This window comes from Oncorhynchus masou, chromosome 32, assembly GCF_036934945.1.
Source record: "Oncorhynchus masou masou isolate Uvic2021 chromosome 32, UVic_Omas_1.1, whole genome shotgun sequence".
Taxonomy (NCBI): domain Eukaryota; kingdom Metazoa; phylum Chordata; class Actinopteri; order Salmoniformes; family Salmonidae; genus Oncorhynchus; species Oncorhynchus masou.
Genome location: NC_088243.1, coordinates 10,523,354 through 10,536,372, shown reverse-complemented (window position 1 = coordinate 10,536,372; position 13,019 = coordinate 10,523,354). Strand labels below are relative to the sequence as shown.

Here is a 13,019-nt window from a genome sequence, read left to right as displayed (position 1 = left end):
CAGAAAGAGAGACCCACTTCCTGCCCTCAGCCCGGGATAGCGGCCAGGATGGAGTATTTCTGTCAACGTGGCAAGCTAGCGTCAGAGCCAGGCAGACCCGCGACACAGAAGAGCCCCGGAATACAACAGAGCAGTGGTGGAAAAAGTACTTCAAATGTCCTACTTGAATGAAAGTAAAATATACCTTAATAGAAAATGACTCAAGTAAAAGTCACCCAGTAAAATACTATTTGAGTAAAAGTCCAAAAGTATCTGGTTTAAATGTACTTCAGTAAAGTTGTGGAAAAAGTACTAAATTGCCATAATTGGGTAAAAAGTAAAAGCTATACATCAAACTCCTGATATTATGTAAACCGAACGGCACGATTCCTTTTTTTGTTTGTTTTTCACGGACAGACAGGGGCACACACCAACACTCAGACATCCTTTACAAACACACCAGTTGTGTTTAGTGAGTCCGCCAGATCAGAGGCTGTAGGGATGACAACGTGTTATATTGAGAGGTGTGTGAATTAGAACATATTGCTGTCCTGCCTGAGCATTCGAAGCATAACGAATACGTTTGGGTGTCAGGGAACACGTATGTAAAGTCAAAAAGTACATTCATTTTCTTTAGGAATGTAGTGGAGTAAAAGTTGTCAATAATAGTAAAGCACAGATAACCCCAAAAACTTAACAAAAAAATACTTGAAACTACTACTTAAGTACTTAACACCATTGAGACAGAGAATTTGTAAATATCTGAATGTCTCGGTCTCTCCCAATGCCTTGTTTGACATCACAGTGGTGGGATGCTCCTCTATGAACCCTTCCAGAACTACAGACAGAGGTTGGGCCAGAAATCCCCTGGAACACGAACAGAGACACGAAAACCAGAGGGAGGCTGAGAAATACATCTGAATCTTACAGAGAGAGAGGAGGAAGAGAGAAACTGACTGGGGGAGAAAAAAAACAGTTTTAGATAGAAAATACATGTAGAGATTAAGACAGGATAGAGAGAGTGAGAGGGGGAGAGAGAGAGAGACACCGACAAAGATAAGAGTGAGGGAGAGTGAAAGAGACATGGAGAGAGAGCCAGAGAGAGAGAAAAAAAGGAAAGAGGGAAACTCAAAGCACAGCCGTGAGAAACTGCCGCAGTCAGGAGAATTCCATTCTAACATCTGTTTCTCATTCCAACAACGGAGGCCTTCGCCACCCACCCACATCTCCATGTACCCCGACTCCTGCATACACAGGCTCCATGTACCCCGACTCCTGCATACACAGGCTCCATGTACCCCGACTCCTGCATACACAGGCTCCATGTACCCCGACTCCTGCATACACATCTCCATGTACCCCGACTCCTGCATACACATCTCCATGTACCCCGACTCCTGCATACACATCTCCATGTACCCCGACTCCTGCATACACATCTCCATGTACCCCGACTCCTGCATACACATCTCCATGTACCCCGACTCCTGCATACACATCTCCATGTACCCCGACTCCTGCATACACATCTCCATGTACCCCGACTCCTGCATACACATCTCCATGTACCCCGACTCCTGCATACACATCTCCATGTACCCCGACTCCTGCATACACAGGCTCCATGTACCCCGACTCCTGCATACACAGGCTCCATGTACCCCGACTCCTGCATACACAGGCTCCATGTACCCCGACTCCTGCATACACAGGCTACATGTACCCCGACTCCTGCATACACAGGCTCCATGTACCCCGACTCCTGCATACACAGGCTCCATGTACCCCGACTCCTGCATACACATCTCCATGTACCCCGACTCCTGCATACACAGGCTCCATGTACCTCGACTCCTGCATACACAGGCTCCATGTACCCCGACTCCTGCATACACAGGCTCCATGTACCCCGACTCCTGCATACACAGGCTCCATGTACCCCGACTCCTGCATACACAGGCTCCATGTACCCCGACTCCTGCATACACATCTTCATGTACCCCGACTCCTGCATACACATCTCCATGTACCCCGACTCCTGCATACACATCTTCATGTACCCCGACTCCTGCATACACATCTCCATGTACCCCGACTCCTGCATACACATCTCCATGTACCCCGACTCCTGCATACACATCTCCATGTACCCCGACTCCTGCATACACATCTCCATGTACCCCGACTCCTGCATACACAGGCTACATGTACCCCGACTCCTGCATACACATCTCCATGTACCCCGACTCCTGCATACACATCTCCATGTACCCCGACTCCTGCATACACAGGCTACATGTACCCCGACTCCTGCATACACATCTCCATGTACCCCAACTCCTGCATACACATCTCCATGTACCCCGACTCCTGCATACACAGGCTACATGTACCCCGACTCCTGCATACACATCTCCATGTACCCCGACTCCTGCATACACAGGCTACATGTACCCCGACTCCTGCATACACATCTCCATGTACCCCGACTCCTGCATACACATCTCCATGTACCCCGACTCCTGCATACACATCTCCATGTACCCCGACTCCTGCATACACAGGCTACATGTACCCCGACTCCTGCATACACAGGCTACATGTACCCCGACTCCTGCATACACAGCTACATGCAAAAACTCCTGACAGCTCCACGGCATAGGGAATATTTTGTTTCAACAGGAATGTTAGGGATGTAGAGACATGTACAGAACGGTGGGGGAGCGAGCTACACGTTTAGAACCTTGTTCATCACCAACAACCCTTTTTATTCTATTCAGAACCTTTTAGTAATTACGTAGAACCTTGTATTATCGAAAGGGTTCCACTTGGAACCAAAAATAGTTATTTTCATAAGGTCCTCCTTCTGATGACAATTGAAGAACCTTGTTTCTAAGAGTGTTGCTAGTGGGAAAGGAAAGACCAGAATGGGGGGGGGAGATGAACATGATGTTTCTACTATCCCAGTGGTTCCCAAACTGTGGCGTCGGCAGGGGGAACCCAGTCCGGCTTTAAACTTACTCTTGAATGTTGTAATAGTAGAATGCACAAGAAGCAATTTCCAAAATTGGGTAGCGCATCATCAGTTCCTCTTGTCATATTAGTGATTGCATACCTTGGTGAGATGTTTACTCAGGGGCCCAGAGTATTAAAGTTTGGGATCCCTTGTACGATCCCTCTTCACTCCACTGTGTTTAGAAGACATGGACTGTATGTTGAGCAAGAAAAACAGTCAGTGTACCACGGAGCTCCAGGAAGTTATGGAAATAGAGACAGGAAGGACTGTCAGACAGCACTACGATATCCCCAAGGCATGCTGTAATCGTAAACATTACACGATAGAGAGGACGAAGAAGAGGAATATGAAGAAAAGAAGTGCGGAGAAGAAGAGTCATGAAGATGCTAGGTCAATACAGACAGGATACAGTAGTGTCGTCAGACTGAGGTGACCTTGTTTTCCCTCCAGTTGGAAGTGCTGTTCGAAACAGTCATACAGCTGGACCCTAGTACAGGTCAGTGTGGCCCTCCCCTGGTCTCACTTGGTTTGCATTTGGTAGGGAAATATTGCCTTCAATCATACACTGTATATCAGCTGCATCTCAAATGTATAGTCCCAGATGTGTTCGTGCTCTTGACAAATCCATTGTCATTGTCAGACAAAACATGTTTGTTTTGGCACACAGACTGACTCCGGCTAGAAATCACCTCTGTGGACCCCCAAAACCACTTCCTACTTCTTCCTAGCATCTGTCCCAGATCAAACACAGCGGCCCGAAGAGGATATGACTATTTAGTGTGATCAACCAAAAGGTTGCAAGGTTGCAAGATCAAATCCCACCGAGCTGACAACGTAAAAAGCTGTCGTTCTGCTTCCTGAACAAGGCAGTTAACCCCGTTTCTAGGCCGTCATTGTTCATAGGCCGAATTTGTTCCTAAGTGACTTGCCTAGTTAAATAAAATAAAGATGTATAAAAATAAAATATCAGCTGAATAGCTTCCAATCTGCAGTAGGCCTGGCTGGCAGAGCTCCACTGGAATAGGGAGAGAGGGAAGATGTAAGCTACTCAGCTGACGATGGATCAGAAATGTGGGCGGGGCACTGGGCAGATTGTATCATATCATATGAACCAATGTGATGCAACGCTTTGTAATAAGGGGAATGGCCCATTATACTACATCCACTCTTTATCTATGCCAGCCTGAAGGAATTGCCGTGAGATCAAACTTCACGTGGTCTTCTACACCTCAGAGCACCAGGATAAGCCTCAGACAAATAACTGTTGATATGAAAAGAGGTTATGACAAAGTGTTTCCTTGACAATCAAATATCAGTCAGCGTCTCCAGCACCTAACAATCCACTCACACTGCCAAGGGCAGGCATCCGAGTAGAGGTCAGAGGTGTCTGCCTTTTGCCAAGCATGTCATCATTGTGTTTCACTATGAAACGTTGTAACCAACTGTGTTATTGCCATGGTTACCAGTTACCACTTTATTCCGTGCTGTAAGTGCTGGCGTACAAAAGACATTCAGGTCAATATCAGGGTAAAATTCCATCCCACATCCCACTCCATAAGATCCGCCTCCAGACATGTTTGCTTGTCAGACGGGGAAATAACAGCCTATAACAGCCTATAACAGCCTATAACAGCCTATTTTAGGGTGCCGTGTAGGACGCAGACTGACTGGCCCCAACTAGATTTCCATCAGCACGGCCTAACTGAAGTAGAAAGTTGTGAATGGTATTAACTATATACTACAGGGCATCATGGTGCTGTGTTCATGACATGTGAATGGTACTATATACTACAGGGCATCAAGGTGTTGTGTTCATGACATGTGAATGGTATTAACTATATACTACAGGGCATCATGGTGCTGTGTTCATGACATGTGAATGGTATTAACTATATACTACAGGGCATCATGGTGCTGTGTTCATGACATGTGAATGGTATTAACTATATACTACAGGGCATCAAGGTGCTGTGTTCATGACATGTGAATGGTATTAACTATATACTACAGGGCATCATGGTGCTGTGTTCATGACATGTGAATGGTATTAACTATATACTACAGGGCATCATGGTGCTGTGTTCATGACATGTGAATGGTATTAACTATATACTACAGGGCATCAAGGTGCTGTGTTCATGACATGCGAATGGTACTATATACTACAGGGCATCATGGTGCTGTGTTCATGACATGTGAATGGTATTAACTATATACTACAGGGCATCAAGGTGCTGTGTTCATGACATGTGAATGGTACTATATACTACAGGGCATCAAGGTGCTGTGTTCATGACATGTGAATGGTACTATATACCACAGGGCATCATGGTGCTGTGTTCATGACATGTGAATGGTACTATATACCACAGGGCATCATGGTGCTGTGTTCATGACATGTGAATGGTACTATATACTACAGGGCATCAAGGTGCTGTGTTCATGACATGTGAATGGTACTATATACCACAGGGCATCATGGTGCTGTGTTCATGACATGTGAATGGTATTAACTATATACTACAGGGCATCAAGGTGCTGTGTTCATGACATGTGAATGGTATTAACTATATACTACAGGGCATCAAGGTGCTGTGTTCATGACATGTGAATGGTATTAACTATATACTACAGGGCATCATGGTGCTGTGTTCATGACATGTGAATGGTATTAACTATATACCACAGGGCATCATGGTGCTGTGTTCATGACATGTGAATGGTATTAACTATATACTACAGGGCATCAAGGTGCTGTGTTCATGACATGTGAATGGTATTAACTATATACTACAGGGCATCAAGGTGCTGTGTTCATGACATGTGAATGGTATTAACTATATACTACAGGGCATCATGGTGCTGTGTTCATGACATGTGTATGGTATTAACTATATACTACAGGGCATCAAGGTGCTGTGTTCATGACATGTGAATGGTATTAACTATATACTACAGGGCATCAAGGTGTTGTGTTCATGACATGTGAATGGTATTAACTATATACTACAGGGCATCAAGGTGCTGTGTTCATGACATGTGAATGGTATTAACTATATACTACAGGGCATCATGGTGCTGTGTTCATGACATGTGAATGGTATTAACTATATACTACAGGGCATCAAGGTGTTGTGTTCATGACATGTGAATGGTATTAACTATATACTACAAGGCATCAAGGTGCTGTGTTCATGACATGTGAATGGTATTAACTATATACTACAGGGCATCATGTGTCACCCAGTTGATAAGAGCACTAACACCCAAGGTTGTGGGTTCAGTTCCCGCAGAGATCATATACATGACTAAAGATCCTGTGGTTTTTAAAGAACTCCACAAATTTCTTGTTAACAAACTATAGTTTTGGCAATTCGGTTAGGACATCTACTGTGTGCATGACACAAGTCATTTTTCCAACAATTGTTTACAGACAGATTTGTTCACTTATAATTCACTGTATCACACTTCCAGTGGGTCAGACGTTTACATACACTAAGTTGACTGTGCCTTTAAACAGCTTGGAGAATTCCATTTGAGTCATTTGGAAGTGTACCTGTGGGTGTATTTCAGGCCTACCTTCAAACTCATTGCCTCTTTGCTTGACATCATGGGAAAATCAAAAGAAATCAGCCAAGATCTACAATTTTTTTTTCTGAGACCACAAGTCTGGATCATCCTTGGGAGCAATTTCCAAGCGTCTGAAGGTACCACACTCATCTGTACAAACAATAGTACGCAAGTATAAACACGGGACCACACAGCCGTCATACCGCTCAGGAAGGAGACGTGTTCTGTCTCCTAGAGATTAATGTACTTTGGTGCGAAAAGTGCAAATCAATCCCAGAACAGCAAAGGACCTTGTGAAGATGCTGGAGGAAACAGGCACCAAAATATATTTTTCCACAGTAAAATGAGTCCTATATATCGACATAACCTGAAAGGCCTCTCAGCAAGGAAGATGCCACGGCTCCAAATCCGCCATAAAAAAGCCAAACGACAGTTTGCAACTGCACATGGGGACAAAGATCGTACTTTTTGGAGAAATGTCATCTTGTCTGATGAAACAAAAATAGAACTGTTTGGCCATAATGACCATTGTTATTTTTGGAGGAAATAGGGGGATGCTTGCAAGCTGAAGAACACCATCCCAACCATGAAGCACGGGGTGGCAGCATCATGTGTTGGGCGCGCTTTGCTGCAGGAGGGACTGTATGTATGTATGTATGTATGTATGTATGTATGTATGTATGTATGTATGTATGTATGTATGTATGTATGTATGTATGTATGTATGCATGCATGTATGTATGTATAATCACATCTGTTATATTTTATTCGTATTTATTTAACTAGGCAAGTCAGTTAAGAACAAATTCTTATTTATAATGACGGCCTCCCCCGGCCAAACCCTAACGACGCTGGGCCAAATGTGCGCCGCCCTATGGGACTCCCAATCACGGCCGGTTGTAATACAGCCTGGAATCGAACCAGGGTCTGTGATACAGAGCCTTAGACCGCTTAGCCAAGGAATCAAGAGACTCAATAGTCTGTAGCAGTCTGAACGCCTAGTCTACGTCCCAAATGGCACCCTACATAGTGCCCTACTTTTGACCAGATCCCCTATATAGTGCCCTACTTTTAACCAGATCCCCTATATAGTGGCCTACTTTTGACCAGATCCCCTATATAGTGCCCTACTTTTAACCAGATCCCCTATATAGTGCCCTACTTTTAACCAGATCCCCTATATAGCACCCTACTTTTAACCAGATCCCCTATATAGCGCCCTACTTTTAACCAGATCCCCTATATAGCGCCCTACTTTTAACCAGATCCCCGACATAGTGCCCTACTTTTAACCAGATCTCCTACATAGTGCCCTACTTTTAACCAGCTGCTGGTCAAAGCAGTGCACTATATAGGGGATAGGATGCCATGCAGTGGTGTAAAGTACTTAAGTAGTTTTTTGGTCTTTGACGACTTTATACCTTTATTTCACTACATTTGAAGAAAATAATGTACTTTTTACTCCATACATTTTTTTCCCTGACACCCAAAAGTACATTTTGAATGCTTAGCAGGACAGGAAAATGCTCTAACATCTCTGGTCATCTTCTGTTTCTGATCTGGCCAACTCATTAAACACAAATGCTTTGTTTGTAAATTACAGTGCCTTGCAAAAGTATTCACCCCCCTTGGCATTTTTCCTATTTTGTTGCCTTACAACCTGGAATTAAAATAGATTTTTTGGGGGGTTTATATAATTGATTTACACAACATGACTACCACTTTGAAGATGCAAAATATTTTTCTTGTGAAACAAACAAGACTTGAGGAAAACAAACTGAGAACTTGAGCGTGCATAACTATTCAACACCAAACTACAGTATATACTTTGTAGAGCCACCATTTGCCACAATTACAGCTGCAAGTCTTTTGAGGTATGTCTCTATAAGCTTGGCACATCTAGCCACTGGGATTTTTGCCCATTCTTCATGGCAAAACTGCTCCAGCTCCTTCAAGTCGGATGGGTTCCACTGGTGTACAGCAATCTTTAAGTCATACCTCCGCTGTTGAGCTTTGCAGCTCCTTCAGGGTTATCTTTGGTCTTTTTGTTGCCTCTCTGATTAATGCCCTCCTTGCCTGCTCCGTGAGTTTTGGTGGGTGGCCCTCTTGGCAGGTTTGTTGTGGTGCCATATTCTTTTTAATAATGGATTTAATGGTGCTCCGTGGGATGTTCAAAGTTTCTGATATTTTTTTATAACCCAGCCCTGATCTGTACTTCTACACAACTTTGTCCCTGACCTGTTTGGAGATCTCCTGTGACTTCATGGTGCCGCTTGCTTGGTGGAGCCTCTTGCTTAGTGGTGTTGCAGACTCTGGGACCTTTCAGAACAGGTGTGTATATACTGAGATCATGTGACAGATCATGCAAAGGGGTGAATACATATACACCCACTTCCAAGTTATTTTTTTCATTTCACTTCACCAATTTGGACTATTTTGTATTTGTCCATTACATGAAATTCAAATAAACATCTATTTAAATTACAGGTTGTAATGCAACAAAATTGGAAAAACACCAAGGGGGATGAATACTTTTGCAAGGCACTGAATGTCTGAGTGTTGGAGTGTGCCCCTGGCTATCCATAAAACAACATTAAAAAATATATTCCTTAATAAGGAATTTGAAATGATTTATGCTTGATTCTTAAGTATAATTAAACCAAATGCTTTCCCTCAAGTAGGATTTTACTGGGTACTTTTTCCACCACTGGTGCCATGTAAGAGTAAATGTTGTAACAAAGCCGACAGCCAGACAACATCATCAAGGTGTGTTTGAAGTCATGAAAGGTGACTAACGTTTATTATGATTGACTAAATGAATAGCAATTTCCTGTCATAGTTTGACTCAACTTGTCTACACATTCATGGTGAATGTATAGACGGCAATCACAGTTATTTAGTTGTGATATTTAATCGTCATAGGGAATTAACCAAAACATTTTTCAACGGTGCTTTTGGACAGGGAAGGTGTAATCATTTTTAAACCATTTTGTTACCTTTCACTACCTTTAGATAAAAAAAAGTACTTCAGAGTAGAACCTTAAAGTTAAATCAAGAGAAAATGTCACCATTACGATTCTTGCTGAGCTGGAACAGACCAACAGTTTTAGAGTGTTAATAATAACTTTAGAAAGGTTATAGGAATAATATTTAGTTTTTTTAAAAGGTTTCAAATCATTTCACATCTGGTTCTCAGATTCATTCGATTTTATGGTTTTCGCACGTTATTCCAAATGCCTGTATCACAAGAATCTAGTTGTGTTTTTCGTTTTTATGAGTGTTTATGTCCGCTTGTTCTCATGTTGTCTTTTGTGTTGTCGTCACCACCTTCCCATTAACACACACCAAGCCCCTCCACAAGCTCCTACACATATTATGCAGATGTTAGCAGGTGTAGCAAAACGTTTATGTTCTTCCAACAGTTCTTCCTCTCTGACAAGTGGTTTTAACTTGCTATTGCATTTGAGGTTCTATAATGCCTGCTAGTCATTATTAGTGAATGTACATTATGTATGCATGGTTCTGGTTAAATTTATCTTCAAAATTGCATTTTTCATAGACAAACCTGTAAGCCAGAGCAGTGATTTTTGCAAAAAAATAATCACGTTGTGGAAGGCTTATACTTAGCCTAGGTATAATTTCACCATCCCTGAATTACGTAGATTATTGCTGACTGTTTGAAATGCACTAAATTTGACCTTTAAATATTGTACAACAAAGCTTATTTCGAGATTTGTTTTAAGCGAGATACTCTACATATAGTGAATCGGCCATAAGTTTGAAAACAATATAGATATGATTTATAGGCCATATCGCCCAACCCTACAGACTACACTCACACACACCCCAAACACACACCAGTAGTACACACACACAACCTCAAATCGCCCGAGCTTCCAGGCATGTTTAAACAGTCAGCAGCAGTCTCTCTTTCTCACCTGCTCCTCTCTCGCTCCCCTCCCTCCCTCCCTTCCCTCTCTTCCTCCCCTCCCTCCCTCCCCTCACTCCCTCCCTCCCTCCCTCAAGGCTCATCATGGAGCTCTGTATTCAGCTCTGTGACATGCTAGAGTATGTGGCCATAAATAAAATGGTTGGGAAAAACAAACTGGCATTATTCATATACAATACACCCACAGCCTGACGTTTTGTTTTAAATGAGGCAAATCCTTCTGTTTTAAAAAAACTTATTGTATAACACAACAGGATATGCACAGGCAAATCTGGGATACTCCCCTGGTTCTGAAGATCATGTTTACAACCACAGTCACAAGAAACCTGGGATACTCCAGATGGTTCTGAAGATCATGTTTACAACCACAGTCAATAGAAACCTGGGATACTCCCCTGGTTCTGAAGATCATATTTACAACCACAGTCACAAGAAACCTGGGATACTCCAGATGGTTCTGAAGATCATGTTAACAACCACAGTCAATAGAAGCCTGGGATTTCCTCCTCGCTGCCTGTCTGCTACACACATTGTCACTTTAATGAGGGATTGGGCCTCACTTCGGTCCGCAGGTAGTATAACTTTTCATTACATTTCGTTATAGTACAACGGTTTGATTTGTCTAATCTTAGCAATTTCTTCTTAGCTAGCTACATAGCCGTCTTTGTATCAACGACAATTGCATAATTATCGTATTTCGTCGTCCTAACGTATCTGCCCAGCAGCTAGCTAAGCAGCTAGCTAACATCCACTGTCCACTAGCACTGTAGAAACTATTACACTCAACTGAACGACTCGATTAGCGTAGTGTCAGCTAGCTACATAGTTGTCTTCGCTGTCTTCGTATCCAAGATAATTGTGCAGTTTAGAGTGTGTAGACTTAGAGTGATTATCTTAATTTACCGAGGTTAGCTAGCCAGCTATTTGTCGTCCTTAACGTAGGAAATGCTGCTAGCTAGCTAGCCAACAGCTAGCCAACCTCTACCGAATTGAACTCCAACTACCCGGTCAACATTCCGCCGCTCCACAGGTAGTATCACATTTTCATTTCACTTCATTACAGTACAACGGTTTGATTTGTTTGATCGTAGCTAGCCAGCTACATAGCCGTCTTTGTATCTAAGACAATTGTGTAGTCTAGAGCGATTTTCTAGGTTAGCTGGCCAGCTACTGTCGTTCTTTTAACGTAGCTAGCCAGCTAGCCCCCAAATAGCAGCACTGTAGTAACTATTACAGTACAACGGTTTGTTTTGTTTGATCGTAGCTAGCTAGCTACATAGCCGTCTTTGTATCTAAGACAATTGTGTAGCCTAGAGCGATTTTCTAGGTTAGCTGGCCAGCTATTGTCGTTCTTTTAACGTAGCTAGCCAGCTAGCCCCCGAATAGCAGCACTGTAGTAACTATTACAGTACAACGGTTTGTTTTGTTTGATCGTAGCTAGCTAGCTACATAGCCGTCTTTGTATCTAAGACAATTGTGTAGCCTAGAGCGATTTTCTAGGTTAGCTAGCCAGCTATTGTCGTTCTTTTAAGGTAACGTAACGCAATCAACCTGCTAGCTAGCCAGCTAGCCCCCGAATAGCAGCACTGTAGAAACTATTACACTCGACGGAACGACTTGATTAGTGTAGTGTCAACATCGCAGCCACTACCAGCTAGCCTACTCCAGCAGTACTGTATCATTTCAATCATTTTAGTCAATAAGATTCTTGCTACGTAAGCTTAACTTTCTGAACATTCGAGACGTGTAGTCCACTTGTCATTCCAATCTCCTTTGCATTAGCGTAGCCTCTTCTGTACCCTGTCAACTATGTGTCTATCTATCCCTGTTCTCTCCTCTCTGCACAGACCATACAAACGCTCCACACCGCGTGGCCGCGGCCACCCTAATCTGGTGGTCCCAGCGCGCACGACCCACGTGGAGTTCCTGGTCTCCGGTAGCCTCTGGAACTGCCGATCTGCGGCCAACAAGGCAGAGTTCATCTCAGCCTATGCCTCCCTCCAGTCCCTCGACTTCCTGGCACTGACGGAAACATGGATCACCACAGATAACACTGCTACTCCTACTGCTCTCTCTTCGTCCGCCCACGTGTTCTCGCACACCCCGAGAGCTTCTGGTCAGCGGGGTGGTGGCACCGGGATCCTCATCTCTCCCAAGTGGTCATTGTCTCTCTCTCCCCTTACCCATCTATCTATCGCCTCCTTTGAATTCCATGCTGTCACAGTTACCAGCCCTTTCAAGCTTAACATCCTTATCATTTATCGCCCTCCAGGTTCCTCGGAGAGTTCATCAATGAGCTTGATGCCTTGATAAGCTCCTTTCCTGAGGACGGCTCACCTCTCACAGTCCTGGGCGACTTTAACCTCCCCACGTCTACCTTTGACTCATTCCTCTCTGCCTCCTTCTTTCCACTCCTCTCCTCTTTTGACCTCACCCTCTCACCTTCCCCCTACTCACAAGGCAGGCAATACGCTCGACCTCATCTTTACTAGATGCTGTTCTTCC

At 43.6% G+C, this 13,019-nt stretch overlaps 1 protein-coding gene across 1 annotated transcript in view; it reads right to left on the bottom strand.

Annotated features, from left to right (window-relative positions):
- LOC135525543 (FERM domain-containing protein 6-like) overlaps positions 1 to 13,019 on the bottom strand; it is a 58,430-nt gene that overhangs the window by 30,982 nt on the left and 14,429 nt on the right. The gene's annotated exons all lie outside the window — the stretch shown is intronic.